Source organism: Triturus cristatus, chromosome 12 (assembly GCF_964204655.1).
Source record: "Triturus cristatus chromosome 12, aTriCri1.1, whole genome shotgun sequence".
Classification (NCBI taxonomy): domain Eukaryota; kingdom Metazoa; phylum Chordata; class Amphibia; order Caudata; family Salamandridae; genus Triturus; species Triturus cristatus.
In genome coordinates, this window is record NC_140595.1 from 712,491,948 (window position 1) to 712,515,264 (window position 23,317).

Here is a 23,317-nt window from a genome sequence, read left to right on the forward strand (position 1 = left end):
TGGGCTCAGCCAGGAGCACGCTGTGACTCTCAAGTGAGGTTCGTCTCCTTTCCAGAGAGTAAAATAAAAAGTATTACACATCCGGCGGTGGATGTGTGTTTTATTAACCGTGAGGGGGGTTTCTTGCATAGTTTGGTCAAATTTTTGTCGAATCCCCTTTGAATGGCTTGGTGTGCGTGTGCATTAAAAGTGCCCGTCAATAGCTACCCATGTTTGTATAAATGAATGACAAGGGTGTCTAGCTGGAGAGTACCCACCGGTGGGGGTGCCGGGATTAGGCACGGTACGGCGTCAGACACGTCAGAGCTTCACTAGTGGTGTAAATACATTCCACATGGATTCATTGTATGCATAGTCGCCTTTTAATGAATAACACGCAAATCGCCATGGTGATAGGTACATACGGTTTGTCCAGCATGTCCTAGGTGTTTCTATAAATATATATTTTTTTAAAAATAATAAAAAACAAAGGCCGGCCCCGGGGGGTGGGGTCCCCGGGGCCATAAGTGGCCTGAGGAGGGGGGCAACGCAGCCCCCCTCCTAAAGAATAAAAAAAAAAAAAAGGCCATGACCTGGGGGTTGGGGTCCCCCGGGCTGATTAAGGCCTTGGGAGGGCAAAATTTATTTTTTTCAACAAAACAAATTAGGGTGCAGGCCCTGGGGGATGGGGTCCCCAGGGCCAATAAATTAGAAAAAGAAGGGGGCCACACAGCCCTCCTTCTTAAAAAAATTAAATAAATAAAAGACCGGCATCGCGCCGGAGGCCACGCTCCCTCCTTGCAGCACTCTGCAAATGCACCCCCTGGCCAGTTGTAAGTTGGGGAATTAATTACTCTTCAATACTGAGTGTCTCTGAGGGCCAACTAGCCCAACAGGTATCTCCAGTATGTACCAGGGAGCTGCGTTGCAGACAGGTGTTCTGAGGCCACGCCCCTTTTTACACCTCTATGCAACGCAGCTCTATGGCGCTTACTGGAGGTACCTAGTGGGCTAGTTTGACCCTAGGGACCCTTAGGATTCAAGGGGACTTAATCTCTCAACTTAGAACGGCCACAGGGCGCGTTTACACAGTGGTGAAGGGAGGGGACGGGGCCTGAGGTGACGTGTGCAAACATGCCCTGTGGCGCGTTTTTAGTTGGGGAAATAATTCCCTTTCAATCCTGAGGGACCGTGGGGGCTAACTAGCCCACCAGGTGCTTCCAGTAAGCGCCACTGCTCTGCGTTGCAGAGAGGTGGTGCAGGCCGTGCCCCTTTTTTCACCTCTCTGCAATGGCGCTTACTGGACGTACCTAGTGGGCTATTTTGCCCCTAGAGACCCTCAGGATTCAAGGGGACTTAATCTCCCAACTTAAAAAACGGCCACAGGGCATGTTTACACAGTGGGGAAGGGAGGGGACGGGGCCTGAGGTGACGTGTGCAAACACGCCCTATGGCGCGTTTTAAGTTTAAGTTGGAGAAATAATTCCCCTTCAATCCTGAGGGCCCCTGGGGGCTAACTAGCCCACCAGGTGCTTCCAGTAAGCGCCACTGAGCTGCATTGCAGAGAGGTGGTCCAGGCCGTGCCAGTTTTTACACCTCTCTGCAACGCAGCTCTGTGGCACTTACTGGAGGTACCTAGTGGGCTAGTTGGACCCTAGGGACCCTCAGGATTCAAATTAACTTAATCTCTCAACTAAAAACGGCCACAGGGCGTGTTTACACAGCGGTGTAGGGAGGGGACGGGGCCTGAGTTAACATGTGCAAACACACCCTGTGGCGCATTTTAAGTTGGGGAAATAATTCCCCTTCAATCCTGAGGGACCCTGGGGGCCAACTAGCCCACCAGGTGCTTCCAGTAAGCGCCACTGCTCTGCGTTGCGGAGAGGTGGTCTAGGCCGTGCCCCTTTTTACTCTGCAATGCAGCTCTGTGGCGCTTACTGGAGGTACCTAGTGGTCTAGTTGGACCCTTGGGTCCCTCAGGATTCAAGGGAACTTAATCTCCCAACTTAAAATGGCCACTGGGTGTGTTTACAAAGTGGGGAAGTTAGGGGACGGGGCCTGAGGTGACGTGTGCAAACATGCCCTGTGGCGCGTTTTAAGAGGTAGTTTTAATCCCCTGCCCTATTATATACTAGGGGCTTACAGAGGAGGTCATGCTAATCACAGGGGGACCCCAACGCATAGTGTTCCCTAGTGTATGTAGGTGTTTTCACTGTATTCTGAGTGTCTTTTAACAGAGCACTGGCTCTAGGACTGGTTAGTCAGACTCAGTTACCACCAGTATCCGTCTGAAAAAGTTGAGGGTACAGGATGATTTTGCAACAAGGCTTCTTTCTGCTCTTCTGTTTGTTCTTTCTGCACGTTATCCTTCTTCCTGCACTTTACTTTGTCTTTGAGGACTCCTGTTGCTTCTTTCTGCATTTCATTTTTTTCTTTCTGTGCATTTTTTCTTTTTTCTTCGCATGTGCTATCTCTGTAGGCATAGTTAGAAATTAGCATTTAAAAAACCTTTGAAATTCACTGAAAAAACCAAAGGTTTCAGGCACGTTATAGTTAGGAATTAGCATTTAAAAAACCTTAGAAATTCAATGAAAAAAACATAGGTTTCAGGGGCGTTATAGTTAGCTGGACTTTTCACAAAACCATTGAAATTCCCCCGTTATAGTTAGTTCAGCTAACTATAACTCGCACGCCCGCAATGCACTGCTGATGACGTCACATATCTCATATTACATCACTCATGACATGGTCAGTGACATCACTCATGACATCACTGATGACATCTCAAATGACATCACTGATGACATCATCCTTGTGATAGAGTGGCAGACCTCCTCTTCCCCTAATATAACCTTTGATACACACATTCAAAAATAGAAACTAAAATTTTCAAAACAATGGACATACCAATACCAGTTACAACAACCTATTCAGTAATTCTAAGATCCACATACACATCCACTCATTCACCAACAGTCCTATACAGTCACTCATACATGTACTCACTCATCATATGTACTCATACACCTATACATCCTGTTACACAACGCCACTCATCCATAGAGTTACTCACACACATAGTCACTCATGCTAATAAAGAATCAAACATCCATTTACTTGCATATACAGTTGTACACTCACCACCACACTTACTTCTACAGAAACGTACACATACTTAGGGGTCAATTCCGATCCTGGAGAAACCGTGTACGAACCGTCGGTCGGAGCGTTTTCTCTGTCCGACTCGTACCCGGTAAAAACACCATACAAACATGCAAGTACGATTCGTACGGAAACACCATTTTCGTACGATTCATACAAAACACCGACCGACACAAAAACACATACAAATGGGATCCGGGACGGCGCGTACGCGACATGCGGACGGAGTTAGGCACCTTTTTACGTACCAGCAAGTACGATTCTTACCGACAGCACTCCGGACGGCTATATTTTTACGGCACACAAAAAGTGCCAGTAAAGCTAAGTATGCATGAAGCGTGAGGAAAAGGGGGCCCGGTACGCACTGTACACCCCCCCAGCCTCCCCCAGTATGTCCGCGACATCCCCCCAGCCCCCCCGTATGTCCGCGACGTCCCCCCAGCCCCCCCCGTATGTACGGTGCAGACCCCCACCCCACCCCCCATATGTACGGTGCGGACCCCCACCCCCGTATGTACGGTGCGGAACCCCACCCCACCCTGTATGTACGGCGCGTACCCCCACCCCCGTATGTATGGTGCGGACCCCCACCCCACCCCCGTATGTACGGTGCAGACCCCCACCCCCGTATGTACGGTGCGGACCCCCATCCCACCCCCGTATGTACGGCACATACCCCCACCCCCGTATGTACGGTGCGGACCCCAGTGCTACGCTACTTGCCAGTTTGTACGGGACTTGAACGATTCGTACGTAAAAAAATCCGGATACGATTCGTACGGGGAATATTTTTCCAGGATCGGAATCGACCCCAGAGTCTTTTAAACAATCACTTATAGAAACACATACTTATTCATACAGGAACTCTTTCAATCTCTCACTCTCACATATACTCACTTATATACACCAATAGTCACATATACTAGTTTAAAACATATGTAGTTACTCATAAAGACACTATTGAGACAGTCATTCACTCACTAACACACCCATGCACACACTCATCCACCCATACAGTCCTGCACACATGCTGTCTTCAACACATACAAAGAGTGAGTCACTCATTCATGCACCTATGCACTACATAATACCCCCACCGAACCATAAAGACACTCAGACACTCATACTGATACTCAAAAAACCAACTAATAACCTATATACACACTCATGTAGCTACTCACCAACCCATGCAGCCATTTATACACAAAGTGATAGACTGATACAGTTATTCACATATTTAAACATTGCTCACTAAGCCATGTATTCACTAAGATACACTTAATCAGTCAGTCATACAATCAATTTTTCAAAAACAAATCATCCATTTAGACACTTATATACCCATTTATTCTTCCATAGACCTTGAGATATACATATATAAAACATATGTAATTTTCAGAAAAACACACATTCACTGGATGATGTCATCAGTGATGTCATTTGAGATGTCATGAGTGATGTCATGAGTGATGTCACTGACCATGTCATGAGTGATGTAATATGTGACGTCATCAGCAGTGCATTGCGGGCACGCGAGTTATAGTTAGCTGAACTAACTATAACGGGGGAATTTTTATGGATGTGTACGAGTGAAAAGTCCAGCTAACTATAACGCCCCTGAAACCTATGTTTTTTTCAGTAAATTTCTAAGGTTTTTTAAATGCTAATTCCTAACTATAACGTCCCTGAAACCTATGTTTTTTTCAGTGAAAAAATATATATATATATATTTTATATATAAATTTTTAAATCGATATTTTTTACATCTATATTTTTTACCTCAATATTTTTGAGGCAATGTTTTTGTACTTACCTGTTAAGGATTGGGAGTCGATATTTTTGTAGTTGATATTTTTTCCTCTATATTTTTAACATCGATGTTTGTTACATCGATATTCTATCAGTGAACGACGCTCAACACCCTGTGATTCTGGGCAAATGACTTAATCTCATCGTGCCTAACAACAAATTAATTGTCCGTGTGTGATGCTACTGGTGCTCATGTAAAGCTCTCTGATATATTCGGGTCAAGTTTGGGCTATAAAAAACTATGGAAAAAAATAATAAGTATTAAGGAGTTCACAATGCTAACCTATGACAGGGGTAGGCCTCACAGCAATGAAAAACTAATTTGGGTGTTTGTCAGTAGAAGAACTGTAAAAATGTAACAACCTGTCTTAACTTTTACTTACATGGCATCCTGCCCTAGGGTTACTGAGGGCCCACCTTAGGGGTGACGTATATGTAATAAATGGGGAGTTTTGGGTTTGGCAAGAAGTTTTAAATGCCAAGTCGAAGAGGCAGTGAACTGCACACACAGGCCCTGAAATGGCAGGCCTGAGACACGCTTGAAAGGCTACTTGTATCGGTGGCACAATCAATGCTGCAGGCCCACAAGTTATGTCATAGATGGGTACCTCCAAGACCATCAATCAAATCTTTCCTATTGAAGAAACTAATCATTGTTTCTTCAAGCATCCGTGATTTAGCAGATTTTTACTTCTGTTTGTTCAATCGTGTACACTGAACTATATTGTGCCACAATCAATGAATCCAAGTACTTTTAGGAAAAATTGACAAAGAGTTCTCTTTCTCAATTCAGTTTGGTTTTATGGAAAATATACTTGTATACATATACAAACATTGTACATTGGGGGTTTCATTTAACAGTCATTGCAATTGAGAACAAATTAATTTGGGACAAAACATGTATAAACAAAAATCATTCAACATGACAAGATTTATTGTGCATGTAAAAATAAACTAAACAAAAAGACATACATAAGGGAAATACACCATTTTGTGTCTAGTGTCCTACACTTTCTGAATTATGGGGCATTTATCATTGTAGCCCTCATGCTTGTAGTCTGCAACATTACTACTTGGCCCTTATTTTGTTGGTGGTCAGAGCTTGAACTTATGTTTGGATGGAATCATTAATTTCTTTAATTGAGATTCCCAATTTAATGCGCAGATATTGTACTCAGTGATCGCCCTTGGTCCCATTTATAAGTGTGCCGGTGCGTTTCGATCTTCAAAAGTGGACCTATGATGTATTTCAGGGAAGGTCTTCTTCAGGACTGTAAACTTTGTGGACATGTTAAAATAACTGTAGCCCGTTGGATTTCTAAAGCGATATGTCAGATTTCTTAGAGAACACCTCCTAATTCGTCGTTAGGCCCTGAAGGTTTATTTGTAAATGGAGAACTTCTGATGGTTTCTTATAATTGTTGAACTAGGGGCCCCAGGGGTGCCTGCGTATTTTGTCTGTGTGAAGGCTCCTCATTTATTTGGTGACCATCCGTTGGATCCAATCAGGGTCCTCAAATTTCTTGTGTTCAACTCCTCAGGCGGGGGTCAGATTTCCTACGTGTTCTCATGTTGTTCGGGCAAGCCGTCAAGTGCCTAGTGCATCTGACTTACAGGCCATGGGTATATGTTATGGAGAAGTGTGGCTCAATGATTAGAGCGGCAGACCCTGATGCAGAGGTCTAGCCCTGGACCAGGGTTCAATTCCCCGCCTCGGCGGGTCTTGGGCTCAAAAATTCCACGGACCTATTAATTCTCGCCTTGGTGCCTATTCCAATCATGGAGTCCCACTCTGCAACTCTGGGCAATAGCTTGCTTAATCTCCACAATGGCCCCCACAACGCTAAGGATGCCTGGCCTCCACCTTGGGGGTGCCCAGAAGTGGACGCCTCACAGGGAAAGCCAGGATAGGTTCCACAGCGGTATTCGTACAAGCGCCTTGAGACCCTTGCGGGTGAGTAGTGCGCTATACAAGTATCACATTTACAATTTACATTTTACTTTACAAGGAACATACTAGTATGTCAGATATGCCAATTAGGTATACACCAATATCACCATGTTTAGGATAAAAGCACATGCGCTCAGCACTGTTAGCAGAGGTAAAGTGCTCAGAGCCCTAAGGCCAACAAAAAGAATCAGCGAAAAAAATAGGAGGTAAAAGGCAATAAGTCTGTGGAAAGACCACCGTAAGGTTGACAGGTCTAACACGTGTCCCTTCAAGCTGTAAGTGGGAAGATATACCCTACCTCTAGGGAATTCCCATTACTAAGGTGGAAAAACTGAGATAGAGCATCAGCATTGGTGTGTTCTATTCCAGGACTGTGCTCCACCCTGACATCAATGCTCTGTCGGGAAATCAACAACCGCAACAGTTAGGGATTCTTACCTCTCATTTGCATGAGCCACCTGAGGGGCATGTGGTCAGCCTGAATAAGGAAGTGTGTGCCAAACAGGTATGGCCTCAACGCCTTCAATGCTTAAACCACAGCACAAGCTTCTCTCTCAATAGCACCCCACCTCTGTTTCCTGGGGAGTAACCTCTTGAAGATGAAGGCTACAGATTGCTCTAGGTCCTCCTCAATAAGTTGGGATACTATTGCCCCTATGCCATGCTCTGAGGCATCTGTCTGAATGATAAACTCCTTAGAGAAGTCAGGGACCTTGAGCACTGGAGCTGTGCAAATGGCCTGCTAAAGGGAGTCACATAAAGGTTGTCATGCCTCTCTTCAAATCACATTCCTAGGCTGCTTCTTTGAAGTCAGCTTAGTCAAGCGGGCAACAATGGTGCCATATCCCTTAACAAACCACCTGTAGTACCCATTGAGGCCCAATAATGCTCTGACCTAAGTCTGGGTTTTGGGCTGCAGCCAGGCCATGATTGTTTTAATCCTGGCCTGCAGGGGTTGCACCTTTCCCCTGCCCACTAAGTGTCCCAAGTACACAACAGACCCCTTCCCTATCTGACACTTACTTGCCTTGAAAGTCAGTCATGCCTGCTCCAGAGCCTGAAGCACTTCCTGAGGATGAAAAAGGTGGTCCTTCCAGCTGCTACTGAGGACTGCTATGTCATCCAGACGAGCAGCAGAGAAGGACTCCATATCAGCAAAGACCTGGTTCCCAATCCTCTGGAATGTGGCTGGGGTATTCTTTAATTCAAAGGGCCTCACCCTAGTCTGAGAGTGGCCCTCTGGAGTGGAGAAGGGTGACCTCTCCTTTGCTCCCTCAGTTAGGACTATCTGCCAGAACCCTGATGTAAGATCCATGGTACTGAGATACTGGGTAGTACCTAACCTGTCAATCGATTTGATTCATGAACTTTATTCGATTAAAAAAAGATAGAATCATAAAAGTATACAGACCTTAATTTAAAAACATATTGTTACTAAAACAAAGTTTATACAAATTTAACATATCATTTATCAGAAAGAATGGAAACCTACAATGCAAAACCATATTAGTCGCCCTATAACAGAGATTATTAGCATACTATATAACCAGTTGGACCAACATATGACATTGATTTTTTAGTGCTTATTGCACTGGCAGCAAGAAGGTCTTTAAACAAACTAACAATACCGTTTCCTAATCTGGAGTGACAGTCGTATAAAACTTAACATGGCACACCATATTCCAGAGGATGATAGCGATAACAAATAGTCATAACCCTCTTTATAATTACATGGTTGTCGCCCTTTTAGAATAGGCTTAATAAACCTAATTCTTGGTTCCTTATAAAGAGAACAAAAAAGGACAACATGAATAGTACTTTGACTAGTTTTGTTATCGCAAAAACAAGGGGGCAGCCTCTCACACCAACCCCCTTGTTTTGGAAAGGCAAAAAGAAAATGAAGAATGTTTAATCTAAACCTTGTTAGGTAAAAGCGCCATTGCACATTAGTAGTAAATGTTAAATAAAATTGATACTGCAATTTACCCAAACAATTTGTTGGCTGGTCTGAGTGTAACATACTTAAACTTTTACGATAACTTGTTTTAATCAGAGTTTTTATGTCCCCCTGCATTTTTTCGGGGTTATCATGAAAGTGACCCAAACCAATTCTATGCAAAGTATTACTAACATATGAAAGCCATGGGATCTGCATTGCATGTTCAAGATTTTTGCAGTCCTTCAGGATATCTTTAGAGAGCTGAAGGTCTTCCGATAACCATATTTTACCCCATAATAATAAAAGGGGAAACGCGGATGATGTCAGTCACATATTCCATTCCCATCTCAGTGTGGCAAAAACTATTAGATGAACCTGATGGAATTGACAATAAACGTTTTAAAAATTTATTTTCCATGACCTGGATCATGGCTGGGATTTCTATCCCCCAGACCCCTGCCCCGTAGGTGGCCACAGATAGGCATTTTACTCTATACAAGGTTTTTAAATGTGGGACTGATTTTTGTCCCAATTTACTACAAAAACGAAATAAACCCTCTATAGATCTACTGGTACATTGCACACGCGCCTTCATCAAAGGGACCCAGCTCAGTCTGTTGTTAAATAAATTTCCCAAGTAATTGAAATTATCAACTTTGTCAATGGTAAGATTAGTTACCATGAACTTATGGGTTTTTGTCCCTTTAGGGCCCCAGACCATTGCAAAAGATTTTGAAAAGTTTACCTTTAGGTCCAGGCCCAGCATAAAGTTATTAAATGCTTCCAGACAAGTCTGCATACTATTCGCTGTAAGGGTCATTGATACCGTATCATTGGCATAAGATAACATAGGTATCTTCTTGCCGTTCACCTTCGGGAAATCCAAACAATGTTCCAACAAGAACTTTTCCAGGCCATTAGTATAAACTAAAAACAGAAAAGGCGCTAATATACAGCCTTGTCGTACACCCTCAGTTGAGGGGATAGATTTAGTTTTTTCCCCCCCTGGCCCGAATCTTATTGTCACAGTTGTAGCCGCATGTAGTCTGCGGAGCAGGGTAACCAAAGGTTCTTCAAAACCCATGTCCTCCATCATCCGCCATAGTTTGTTCCTACAAACAGTGTCAAAGGCACTGGATAAATCCATGAAGGCCAGGTGGATAGAAAGACCCCTGGCCTTCATGTACTTACCCATAATTAGTGCCAGATTTAGACACTGTTCGGTTGTTCCCTTTCCTCTCCTGAACCCATATTGAGAGTTCACAATTAGGCCCACGTGGTCTGCCCACGTCTCCAATCTGGCCAAAATTACCCTTCCCAATAGTTTGCATGATGCATCAATTAATGATATTGGGCGATAGCATCGTGGGTCGCACTTGTCACCCTTTTTGAAAATAGGCACCACCACTGCCTCCTTCCAGGATAGGGGAATGCGACCGACAATAGCTGCTTTGAATACATTCAATAGCAAAGGGGCCCATACGACAGTATTATGTTTGAAAAGATCCAACGGCACCGCATAAGGGCCAGGGGCTTTTAGTGGTACGCCTTTCCTCAGGGCATCTTCAACTTCCAGAGTAAGCGACGAGCTAAGCAAGGAAGCTGTAAGCGGGAAGTCCACATCCTTTGTATCATCCTGCAAGCCTAAGAGGGATACTAACTTAGGATTAAAAATGTTCCCAAAGTGGGCTTCCCATGTCTCACCCGTTATCTGCATCACCATATTTTCCTTACCATCACTAGAAAATAAGGGACGATTTACCACTTCCCAAAAAAGCCTACTGTCTTTTAACTCTGAGGCTTTTTCTAGGTCGTCCCAAGCTAAGGTTTTTAAATCCAGCTTCCGTTTTCTAATTGCCTCTCTATATGCGCTTCTCGCAGTTCTTACCAGCTCCTTATTCCTTGGATTTTGTTGCAAAGCCCTTTTTAGTGATTTTTGGGTTGCAGAACACACAGCATCAAACCATTTAAAGCTATTGGACTGTCTATTAACCATTGGTTTTTTAAGAGGCTCTGCCACATTCCCACACAGAATTTCGAAATTCATAATTACATTTTCAGGGTCTGTGGTTGGTGACAGACAAGACTTAATTACAGAACTATTAGCACTTAAAATCTCCGTCTCCAGCCCAATTGCATCTACTTTCTCCCACTTCATGGTAACACCTTGATTCCTATTATATCTTACAGGTTGGTCCCAGATTGGATGCCTTGTTGCAACGGGGGGGCACAAAGTTAAGATCAAAGGATTATGTTCGCTTGCCGGATTTGCATGCGTCTCAAATTTATCAATAAAATGTAAATAGCTACTGGACACAATATTAAAATCAATAACGCTCATATATCCACTAGCACCCTGAAAGGTTGGTATGGGAAGTAAATTTGGGGCAACACATGATTCCATTATGCATAAGTCATTAATTCCAATAATATTATTTAACGCATCACCCTGAGGTGTATGCTTAAAATGCTGGATAGGGTGCTCATTTAGGTCCACCAAACCACACACATTTGACCCACCAAATTTACACAGGGTACAATTGAAATTGCCAACCCATATAGTAAATAACAGGGATAGATCACTACGCACCTTGGATATAGCCTCCTGCAAACTCACAATTACAGCTGTGTCATGGTTATCAAAAATATTGTAATACCAATTAATCAGCAGCAGGGGCACGGGAAACAGAGATTCTAGCAAAAGTAATTGATACCAGGGAGTATCTACTATCTTAGATGTTATTAAATTATTCCATTTGAGAGTAATAGCGGTCTTTGTCCCACCTTTAGCTCTGCCTGTCTGTGATGGCACAGCTAATACGTTAAATGATTGGAATCCGTCAAAATCCTGGTCAGTTCTACTCCATGTCTCTTGGAGGCACATGATATCATGGCTTGCAACATAATCCAGCCAAGCCTCATCCTGTAACCTCCTAGAGAAACCTGCGATGTTCCACGATATCAACCGAAACCCTGTTTTCCTTGGTGAATCACCTGGTTGATCTATATACGTGGCCATATCAAACCTGGGGGCAGGCAAATCTGACACACTGTTTACAATATCACAAACCTCTGCCTAACAGAATTTACACTTGGTGCAATACAAATTGATGCCACCTTATTGGCATTACCCCTCAATCTTTCACTGTTATGTTCCACTAGAGGACTACCCATTTCACCACATAGCTTAACGGGCTTTTGGCTAGTTGGTAGTCAGTCTATACCCTCCATCCCCATCAATTGGTCAAAACGGTTTCTCAGAGGAATATTATTTGGTATCCACCCAAGATATTCCTCACCCTGAAGTCGCATTCTAGGGTACTTCTGGTGTGGATGGAAAGTAACATGCTTTAGATTGGGGTAAAAATATTCTAAACCTATACATTGTATATCCCCCAATATACCAAACCTAGGTTCACGACAAATAAAGTCCTTAACCCAATTATCCCTAAAATTTATAAGAATGCAATCCCCCTCCAGGTCTTTATCACTTGGACCCACCCAAGGGACCCTTCTAACATTTAATATTTCTGTCCTAGAGGCAGGGGGAAGTGGTCTGTTTTTATTGAGGCAAAAAATTACTTTATTTCTAAGATCCCTATTTGATTCCATTTGATTAGGTCTGACCCCTGGCACTCCCGTCAAAATTGCTGTAAAAGGGGCGGAGTCAGGAGGTAGATTTACACAGACTGTCCGCTTTAGTGGAGCTTTTTCCCCCTGATTTGTAGGACCCTACTGTGATGTTACCTTAGGCCTGATAGTAACCACCAACTGCGTAGGTACCGATGGCTTTGGTGCAGGTGCAGCAACCGCTGCAGGCTTTTGCTGACCACCATCTATCAAAGTGGTATTCTTTGAAGCTATTTGTGAAACTGCTTTAGCAGGATCAGCAATTGTAGCCATTTGTAACACCCCTAATGGCTTTTTTGGACCCACTTTCTTTATAGCAGTAAATGTATCCCCCGAAATCTCAATGGCCTTGCTATTCTTAGCCAATGTATCAAGGGAGTGCGTGTTAACTGATATAAGGTGTTCTAATTCGTCCAATTTGAAATTTATTATTTGGGTTTTTTCCAATAAAGGCATCAAAAGAGTTTTAACCAGCTTTTCAATGTTAAGAAGCAGTTCATCATTTGAACAAGAATGGTTTATGGGTATAACATCCCCGGATGAAGTTCCCCTTTGTTTCGCAGGTTTGGCCACAACTCGGAGAGCATTGATTTTAGATATTTTAGATCTACTACCCCCATTATGCCCCCCTCCTCTTTTCCGTTTACTAGTTTTTGTAGTTTCAATTACTACAGAATCGGATTCTAAAACCTGAGGTTGTGCTGATATGGGCACTATAAGACTCAAATTACAGTTTTGAGTACTATCCTTACTAGCAGTACTTGATGATATACAGTCTGCAATTAAATCATCAACCAGGTCGTTAGAACATGTTAGTTGAGAAACAGAAACAGGATTAGTAGGGGGATTTAAGCTGACTACAGGGTCAATTACAATACTTTGTTCAGGCGTAGTTATAGAACCAATACGTCCTAATGAGGAACGTTTCCCAGATACCAGGTCTAATGATAATCGCTTTTCAGTAAATGCGATTTCCTTTTCCAAAATCCCAGTTGCCCGAATTATAAAATCATCCAGGGTTCCGGTTGCTTTAACATTACTCGTTTTCATAGTAACCTGCCTACCTTTTCTAGAGCATAAGGCCATCATGGGACTACTTTATAAAAGGATTAAACACAACAGTTAAAAATTAATACTTCAAGGCTCAAGAAGAAAGAGGGTGAGCCTGGCCCGTCCTCGGACGGCCTCAGATGGCCCGCCCTTTGCCCGGGCTTCGCCCCGGGCGCTCCCGCACTGCAGTTCGGTGGGCCAACTAAATACTGAGAAGGTTAGGGGGCGTGTCAAGCAGGGAGAGCGACCCAGGTGTTGTGGGTCAGTCAAGCAGGGACTCCTGGGTGATGGAGTCCCTGCGACACAGCTCGCAGCCCTGCTCAACTCCAAAGGCCCCCCCTCACGATCCTGGCCCCAACAGGTCCCGAGGCGCTGATGACACCCGCTGGTAACACCCGCTGACTTCACCCGCGAAGCGGGACCCGCGCAGCGGGTCCAGCAAGCTGCTGCAGTAAGTTGCAGAAGGTGTGGGTTGAGTGAAAGCAGGAATGAGGGCGTCCGTCCTGATTTCAGCAAAGTTCAATTTAAGAAAGGTTTCCCAAAGCTATGCCTTCAGTGGTGCTTTTTGAAGTTTGCTGCCGGGGGGCGTGTCAAGCAGGGAGAGCGGCCCAGGTGTTGTGGGTCAGTCAAGCAGGGACTCCTGGGTGATGGAGTCCCTGCGACACAGCTCGCAGCCCTGCTCAACTCCAAAGGACCCCCTCACGATCCTGGCCCCAACAGGTCCCGAGGCACTGATGACACCCGCTGGTAACACCCGCTGACTTCACCCGCGAAGCGGGACCCGCGCAGCGGGTCCAACAAGCTGCTGCAGTAAGTTGCAGAAGGTGTAGGTTGAGGGAAAGCAGGAATGAGGGCGTCCGTCCTGATTTCAGCAAAGTTCAATTTAAGAAAGGTTTCCCAAAGCTATGTCTTCAGTGGTGCTTTTTGAAGTTTGCTGCCGGGGGGCGTGTCAAGCAGGGAGAGCGGCCCAGGTGTTGTGGGTCAGTCAAGCAGGGACTCCTGGGTGATGGAGTCCCTGCAACACAGCTCGCAGCCCTGCTCAACACCAAAGGCCCCCCCTCACGATCCTGGCCCCAACAGCTCCCGAGGCGCTGATGACACCCGCTGGTAACACCTGCTGACTTCACCCGCGAAGCGGGACCCGCGCAGCGGGTCCAGCAAGCTGCTGCGGTAAGTTGCAGAAGGTGTGGGTTGAGTGAAAGCAGGAATGAGGGCGTCCGTCCTGATTTCAGCAAAGTTCAATTTAAGAAAGGTAACCTGTCAATCAATTAATCAGCCCAGGAGATGGAGTGAACATCTGTCTTGGTTATTGAATTTAGCCCTCTGTAATCCACACAGAACTTCAATTCAAGTGTGGGGCCTGGTGGGGCAGCTTTTGGTGGCAAAGCCACAGGACTGCACCAGGGGCTACTGGAGAGTTCTAAAGGTCCAACAGTTTAGACACTTCAGCCCTAATGTTGAACCTCACCTATCTGACAACCTGTAAAATGTATTCATAACAGGGAGGTTGTCCCTAGTGTTAACATCACGGGTACACAGGTGGATAGTCCCAGGGATAAAGGATAACAGAGAAGAGCAATGTCCCAACAATTGGTGGCAGTCTCTTTGTTGTTCAGGAGCTAAAGTGGGAGAAAGGCTTACTTCTTCCACAGACCCATCTTACTCCTTGGAGTCCAAGAGGTCGGGGAGAGGTTCACTCTCCTCTTCCTCTTCTCCATCTGTCATCAACAGTGTGGTGAGCTCAGATGTCTTATAGTGTGGTTTGAGGAAATGTATAAGCACCACCCTCTGGGGTTGCCTAGGGGTCTTGAGGTTCACTAGGTATGTGGACTCAACTTTTTGTTCACTCACCTCATATCTTGATCCATCGGCCGCTTTCAATACGGTCTCACACCAGATGCTCCTGACTCGGCGCCACTCGATTGGCATCAGGGGTTTGGTCTGAAAATAGCTGTTATCTTTTCTAGAGGGGAGGGGGCAGGAGGTTTGGTGTCATCCCTATTCAGCTTCATCTCAATCACTGAAGGTTGGGGTCCCGCAGGGCTTGGCCTTGAGTTTGACTGTTTAACATCTACCTCACACCCCTGGCCGCCATGGTTGAAGAATTGGGGGACACAATTGTGTCCTATGCAGATGACACATAGCTGTTGTTGATGTGGAAAAAAACACAAGCCCTGTCCTGTATACTAATTACCCCTTGGCTCTCAGCTGTTTTCGCATGGCTGCCTGCGAAGCAGTTGAAATGTAATGCAGTAAAGACAGAGGTACTCTTTTTTAGCAAGGGTGCAGATACTCCGCTGTAGGTCTTCTAGCCAGCTGACGCTCCTGCACCCATGGCTAACAACTTGATGGGGAAAAACCTGGGGTTTAAATTCCATAACCAGCTGTTATTCCGTGCCCAAGTCATCGCTGTAGTAGGCACATGTTTTGCTCTGTTGCATCTTCTGCAGAAATTTCTATTCTTTCTGTCTAAGGCTGCCAGACAACAGGTTATTCAAGCCCTGATCATATCCATGATGGATTATGGGAATGGTCTCTATCAAGGCATCCCTAGCTATTTGCTGGACAGGCTTCAGCTTGTCCAGAATGCAGCAGCCGTACCATCTTTGATCTCCCTCGAAAGGCGCATGTTTCCCACCTTCTGAGGAGCTTCAATTGGCTCCTTGCAAGGAAAAGAATAATCTTTAAGACTCTGCTCGTTACCCAGAAAGCCCTATATAGGTCAGGACCAGGGTATCTCAAATGCAGGCTCTTTTTTTATGCCCCATGAAGAAATCTCTGTTCCTCCAACCTTCTGCTAGCCAATATTCCCTGTTTTAAAAAGTCTAGGTCTGGGAGTAAGGCTCTCTCCTGCCTCGGACCTTCCCTCTGGAACAAAATGCCCCTCCATCTGAAGAAACATTAAACCTACACCTCTGTTCTGAAAAAAGCTGAAAACTTGGCTCTGGTCATGCCTGTAACCCTTTTTCCCTGCTGCTACTCTTCAGCTTTTTAGCGCCAGGACACTCCTTGGAGTAACAGTGCGCTCTATAAATATCCCCATATAGACATATCCTCACATATACATAGACCTCAAATGGTCCATTCCAGCGGTCCGAGAGGGCCTTGGGCTCTACCGGCTCCATCGCCCACACTTTTTGACCAGGTTGAAACTCCACAGTGGTAGACTTTTTGTCATACCACTCCTTCGTGACTTTCTGTCCAGCTTCAAGGTTACTGGAAGCTTGCTTCCATAACTTAGTCATCTGGTGTTTGAAGGCCAGCATGTAGCTCACCATACCCTGGGGTACCTTCCTGGGAGTTTGTTCCTACCTTTCTTTCATCAGACTCAGAAGTCCTCTGACGGGGTGCCCATACAACAGGTCAAAGGGGCTGAAAGCCACTCTTCTCTGTGCAACCTCCCTGTAAGCAAACAACAGGCATGGTAAGAGGATATCCCACATTTTCCCAAGGGCCTCGGGCAAGCCTCTGATCATGCCTTTCAGGCTGTTGTTGAAACTCTCAACAATCCCATTGGTTTGTGGAAGGGGTGGAGAACTTGTAAGTTATCTCATACTCCTTCCATATTGATTGCATATATGCAGACATGAAATTTGTGCCCCTTTCAGACACAACATCTTTGAGGAAACACTCTCTGGTAAAAATCCCAATTAGGGCTTTGGCCACTGCAGGTGCAGTCATGATTCTCAGAGGGATTGCCTCGCGGCATGGTCCACCAGAACCAGGATAAACGTTTTGCCTGAAAAAGTCTGGGGATCCAAAGGCCCTACAATGTCGATGTCCACCCTCTCAAAAGATGTGCCAATGACAGGCAATGGATTACGGGGAGCTTTAAATCCCTGCTCTGTTGTCATGCTTGTGTGGCAGGTTATAAAAGTCCTACAGAACACAGCTGAGGAATTATTGATCCCAGGCCAATAGAAGTGGGGGACAAGCCTTGCAAAAGTCTTGTCCTGGCCCATGTGCCCTGCTAGGGAAACGGTTTGAGCCAGCTCCAGTAGAAAGGTCCTGTGGCATTGGGGGACCACCAGGGTCCTTGCTGTCCCAAGCCCAGATGCCTTAGTCTCACTGTAAAGGTGGCTGTCCTCACAGCAAATGTGGTGACTACCAGAAGGATCACCCGCTGCTTGGGCTTTAGCCTGTTGCCTAAAGCGCCCAAGGGTTGGGCACTCCCTTTTTGCCCTACATAAATCCTCCTTGGTTTGTTCTCCTTCCTTGTGCTGTCCAGCAGGATCAGGCAGATCACCAAAGGAAGCAATGTCCTCCTTAGTGGACTCCAGGGCAGCCATCGCATGTCCCCACACATCTCACTGGAGGTACATTCAGAGGCTAGTTTCCCATGCCCTCTGTCTCTCTCCTTCCTAGATGCTGGATGGGCCATTGTTTCAGGCTCCAGCCCCTTGTGACTCCCATCTTAGGCAGCCATGGTCTGTGTGGCAGCACAGATCCAGTCAGGAAACCCTAATATCTCCACATGAGCTTTACTTCCTTTCCCGGTACTGTGATCAAAATCATTAGCTAATAAACAGTCCACAGGCATGGCAGGACTCTCAGAACTTCTGGAACTTTCAGAAGACTTGAAATCAGCCCCCTACTCAAATGAAACAAGGGTCACAGGATAGTGACCCTCTCTGTTATCAGTCACCAAGACCTGTTGGAATGCATGAGGAATAACCTGCTCTGGGGAATCAAGCTGACTCCTTACCATAGTCATACTGCATCCCGCAGGGCCTCAACCCCTTGCCCATTGATGGTGACCCATTGCCTCTACTTTGTAATATTTGAGGACAGATGGATCTTTGGAACACTCGCATTGTCACCCAGGGACACTAGGGTAACCTCACTAAACTTCTTCCTAGTAACTGGGACAAATTACTCCCCCAGCACTACAGTAGCTACCCCTGGAATCTTTCCTCCAGTGAGAGGTGGTACTCTTTTTGGACACTTGGGATCCTTCTTGTAGTGTCCATACTCGTAGCTCTCATAGCACGTAACTGGCTTGGGCTGCTGACCTGTGTCACAGTAGTTTTTCTTCTGGTTGCTAGATTGGGAATGTGAACCAGACCCTTTCCCCTGTGAATAGTTGTGGGGCCTGAAGAGTCCCTCCCAAATACCCTTCCAGACAATCTAGTGCTGACCATGAGTCTGACTCCTCAGCAAGCTTCCTGGAATCAGTGAGTTTGCTATCAACCAGGTGTTGGCACAACTCTGTAAAACAAGTATCACAAATATGCTCTCTAAAAACAAGTGTACAACCCTTCATAATCATTACTTTGCTACCCCTTCTGCATCCCTTCAGTGCCTTATCAGCATAGCCCATGAAATCCACCCATGTTTGTTTAGAGCGTGTGTGACTGGCCCTGAAACGTTACCTGAGCTTTCCAGGGGTCAACCAAACTTACTGACAGAAATGGGCTTCATGGCACCTTAGTTGGTCTGGTCCCCTCCTCTAATGTAAGGAGTGTTTCCCTCCCCACTGTGGGCATGTACCACCAAAGACTACCCAAGCACATCGCCTCTGGGACCCTGTTCACCCCATTATAACTGGGCACCATATCATTTAGGGATATGTAATCTTAACTCATGTGAAGACACAGCAGGTATACTGCCACCAATATTGCTGTTGATGGCCTCCACTTGGAAGACTCTAATATCCAGCTCTCTAAGGCTCAGCTCATGGGCTATCTTCCTTTTTTCCATAGCCAGCCTCCACTCTTCTATAGCTTGCTCCTAATCAAGCTTAGAAAGGGCAAGAGTTTGCTCCTTATCCTTCTCTATCCTGTCAAGCTCTAAACTTATTACTTTCCTTTCTCGAGTGGACTTCCAGTCCTTGGAGAAAACTGCTCCTCCTCTCTGTAGGCTGCATGACAGGTCCCGAGGTGGGTTTACAAGATGAAGCAGGCTTGAATCATTGTTGTGCTGATTAATTTTCTGTATTTTTTCACTGTGGCAGAAGTTGAAGGCATTGACATTTTCTGTGAGGAATAGCTGGGTCCAGCAAGGGGATGATGCGATTCTTGTCTTCAACAGCGTTCTTGTTCAGTTGGTGGCTTCATTAATGGTGAAGGCATAGCACTTTGTTTTGGCTGATGTGATGAGCTCTCTGTAGGTTTCACGGGAGGGACTTCAGTATTCGGAGGTCCTTGGAAGTTCTTCTTATTTTCTATTTTCTTTCCTTTTTGCAGATGGGTTGTTTGTTAGCAGTGTCTTTAGAATACCAGCTGCTGAAGACTTTGGGGAATATATACAAGGGAAGTGGCAGCGTGAGGCGTTAGCCTTTCTGGCTTAACGCCTCACTCCACCACTTCAGAATCGCAGGGCTGCACCATATTTACAAGAATATGGTGCAGCCCTGCATTCCCCCTGCGCTAGAGCTACACTTAGGTGCCTAGCACCAAAGGAGGCACCCTTCCTGCACACAAACAATCTTTAAATGCTGTTTTGTAATTTGTATGTGTGCTGCTTAATCTTAATGCAGCACACAGAGAAGTAGCAAAACGGCATTTTAAAACAATGATTGTTTATGTGCTGGAATGGGGACCCTCCTGTACATAAACAATCATTGGCCATTTACTGTTTTCAAACAGCAAAAACGAGGAGAAATTAAACATTCTCCTCGTTGAGCCAGGGTAAGAACAGGTTTTCACTGGTCTTAATTCTTGCTGTCTCCTAATTATGCCACCCTTGTAAATAGGGGGCGGCGTCAAAATCAATGGGTGTTGCGGTGGAACGTCCACAGCAAAACCCATTGCCCTCCCCTTTCACGCTAAGCATATAGTAAAAGGGGGCCATATCTACAAGGCAGCGTTAAGCCATGCTACGTGGCTTAACGCTGCCTTGTAAATAAGGCGAAGCCCCTATCCCCACAGGAAGGTCCTAAAAAGTGACATTCCTGTGGGGATACGGGCTTGTAAATATACCCCTTTGTTGTATTTGGGGTGTGGATGTTTCTTTAACTTTCCAAAACAATGTTGCCGTTGTTTAGAATGGTGTTTGCATTGGATGTGGCGTTGATGGGGTGAAAAATGTGTTCAAGCATGTCCATGGAAAAGTGCCCAAAGGATTTAAAGGTTTTGTCTTCTCTTTTGTGTTGACCTTGAGTTATAAGTAGAACATTGAGCAAGGAGATGGGGATGGCAAAGTGGTTGGTCCAGTCCAAGGGAATAAGTGGTTTGTTTTGGATTGTTGGTGATGTTGAGAAGTTAAGGTTGAAGATGTGGCCTTTTTAGTGTATTGATAGTGGGACACAATATACCATGTTGTGTATCGATGAGGGTGTTTTTTAGGTCTCGCCTGACCCAGCGCATGCGCTGGTCTGGCGAGACTTATTGAGAGGGCTCCAAAAAGTGCTACCAGGCCAGCCTAGAGCTACAGTGTATGTGTGCGGGCGCGCGCGCCGCGCTTTACCCCGATTTACTTTCACTTTTGATGTTTGATCGCAATCACTTTCGCCGCCGCACGGTCGCTTGGCATAGCCAATAGGTCTCGCTTTTGGGACCTTATAAGTATTTAGTTATGCAACTGTTGCATGGCTAAACACTTATAAGGTCCCAAAGGCGAGACCTATTGGCTATGCCAATGCTTGTTTAGCTTATAGTTTCTGAGAGGTTGAGGTCACCCAATAGCGTGGTGTGGTCATGTCGGATGGATGAGGTAGTAAGGCGATCAGAATTCATCAATGTAGTCCTTGTTCTACCCTGTGTTTTCATATTCTGTAAGAATGAATTTTGTATACAAGTCCTGCCTTCAGTTAAACCAGGTTTAACCGTGTGCTTATCTGCTTCCTTGGCTGGGATTTCTGGAAAGCAGCAGTGATACATTTGTAAAGAGGCTACATACTTCACTCCCCCTCAGGACAATAGACATCCTGAGCTTTAGCCCCTTGAGCTTTACCCTGCCTCCAGTTTGAAAGGCACCTGTCATGAGAGCTTTTCCTGCTTCAAGACCTGCTGTTATAAAGGATAGGCTGCTTGCTGCTGCCTCCTGTCTCTTGAAAGGGGGAGTATGGCATTCTGCCTCCAGCCTTCTCTTTTGATTTTTTTAAGTCAAAAGGTAATTTCGCCATTGGTTTCATCCATTTGCAAATGCAAAACTGAGAGGGCTGGGAGCAACTAGAAGGGGTGTGTTTTCCTTTACCTTTTAATCCAAACTGGGTTTGTAAGGGATGAACTTTTGGGAGAAGTTATGTGGTAGACAGAGAGATTCTTTGCCGCAGCTCTCTCCTGCTATCTTGCTACGCTGTAGAACAAGGCCTTGTAGGATATCATTTGTAGTTATTCACAGGAATTGTGTTTGTACTTTTGAGGAAGGAAGTGGATTTAGCTAGGATTTAAATCATTCAGCAAATCACTAGTGGGTAGACATTATACAACAGGGCTCCCACCTCTCTCACACTGGAAGAGAACAAGTACAAAATGGGGTTGTCTTGTATACAAAATTCACCTCTGGTAAAATAATACACTTGAGTATTACTGGACATCGTATTTTGTTGATATAGGTTGTACTTAAGCCAATCAATACCTCCCTCCTAATCTTGTAGTGGTAAAAAAAAAATAACCAAATGACAACTTATTAGACATTTCTCTTAATAGCTTTAACTTTATGTTCTGTACAGTTCATGCATTCAAAACCATCAAATTCCACACGTCCTTGTTAATATCAGAATTTGGTCAATGAGACGTCCAGCCCTATAACTTGAAAAAGGTCTGTCTGTGGATAGTCCAAAAATATCAAGTCTTCGGTTTGTGCTGTAGCGATGAATCCTTCCAGTATTTATTGGGAACTTCAGTTACTTTCCTGTTTATTCTTCCATGGTGGACTCCACACTGAATATTGTCTACACGTTTCAGTCTGTTCACTTTCATTCACCTCAGGACTCAACAACCCAGTGTGTGAACATTAAGACTACCACAGTACATCATGCAGACTCAGAAGGCCTCAGGGGCCCACTGCCACAATGGTAAGTCAGGTAGATCTGTTGTGAGCTCTCGATGGTGAACCTTAGTGCGCTTTCTTTGCAAGGAAGTATGTGCTGGAAAGTTGTGAACAGACACTTGTATGTGTGTCAAGCCCGCGTCTCAGTAGTAAAAGCCGTCTCTGGTCTGGACAAGTCTTGTATCCTGCTGTCTTATGTGTGGCATACTATTACTTCCAAGTGTGCCCCCTGATATGAGATACTCTGGGGTAACAGTACGCCTTGCATAACATGCCAGGTTGTGAGATGTTTGTCCATACCTGAGATTACTTTCACTATTGAGACGCAGGCTTGACACACATACAACTCTGTGAAGGCCTATCAAATTCCAAATATGAATGCCAGTGGAAAGTGCGGCTCCTCCCAGTAGCCAGTGTGCCACCCTGCACTCATTAGTACATGCAATACGTGTCAAGAGTGGTTTCAAACTGGTACCAGTTGAGATGGTGGAGGAGGGAGTGACAAAGGGCAAAAAAGGCTGATGGCATATTGTTGTTCTTGCCTGACGATGTAGATTTATGCAGAAGTAGGTAAGCAAGGCACCAAACTCATTCGCATCTGAACAGAGAAAAAGAGCCAAGCAAAGACTTTCAGAAGAAAGTCCAATAGGAAATCAGACTGTAAAAGAGCAGGGATAATAATAGGAACAAGTAGGTGAGAATCTCAACACAAAAGAAGGGAACAAATGCATTACAATGCCTTGACAATGCGTCCTTTATAACAGATTCAAACAGAAACTGACATCACAGGAAAAGACACCTTCATCTTGAATTGGAAACGTTTTGCAATAATCTTGGGACAGTCCACAGTCGTTTAAAGGGGC

At 45.1% G+C, this 23,317-nt stretch overlaps 1 protein-coding gene across 1 annotated transcript in view; it reads left to right on the plus strand.

Moving 5' to 3' along the window:
• Nucleotides 1-23,317, plus strand: part of LOC146780373 (hydroperoxide isomerase ALOXE3-like) — a 325,955-nt gene that overhangs the window by 251,611 nt on the left and 51,027 nt on the right. The window lies entirely within an intron of this gene.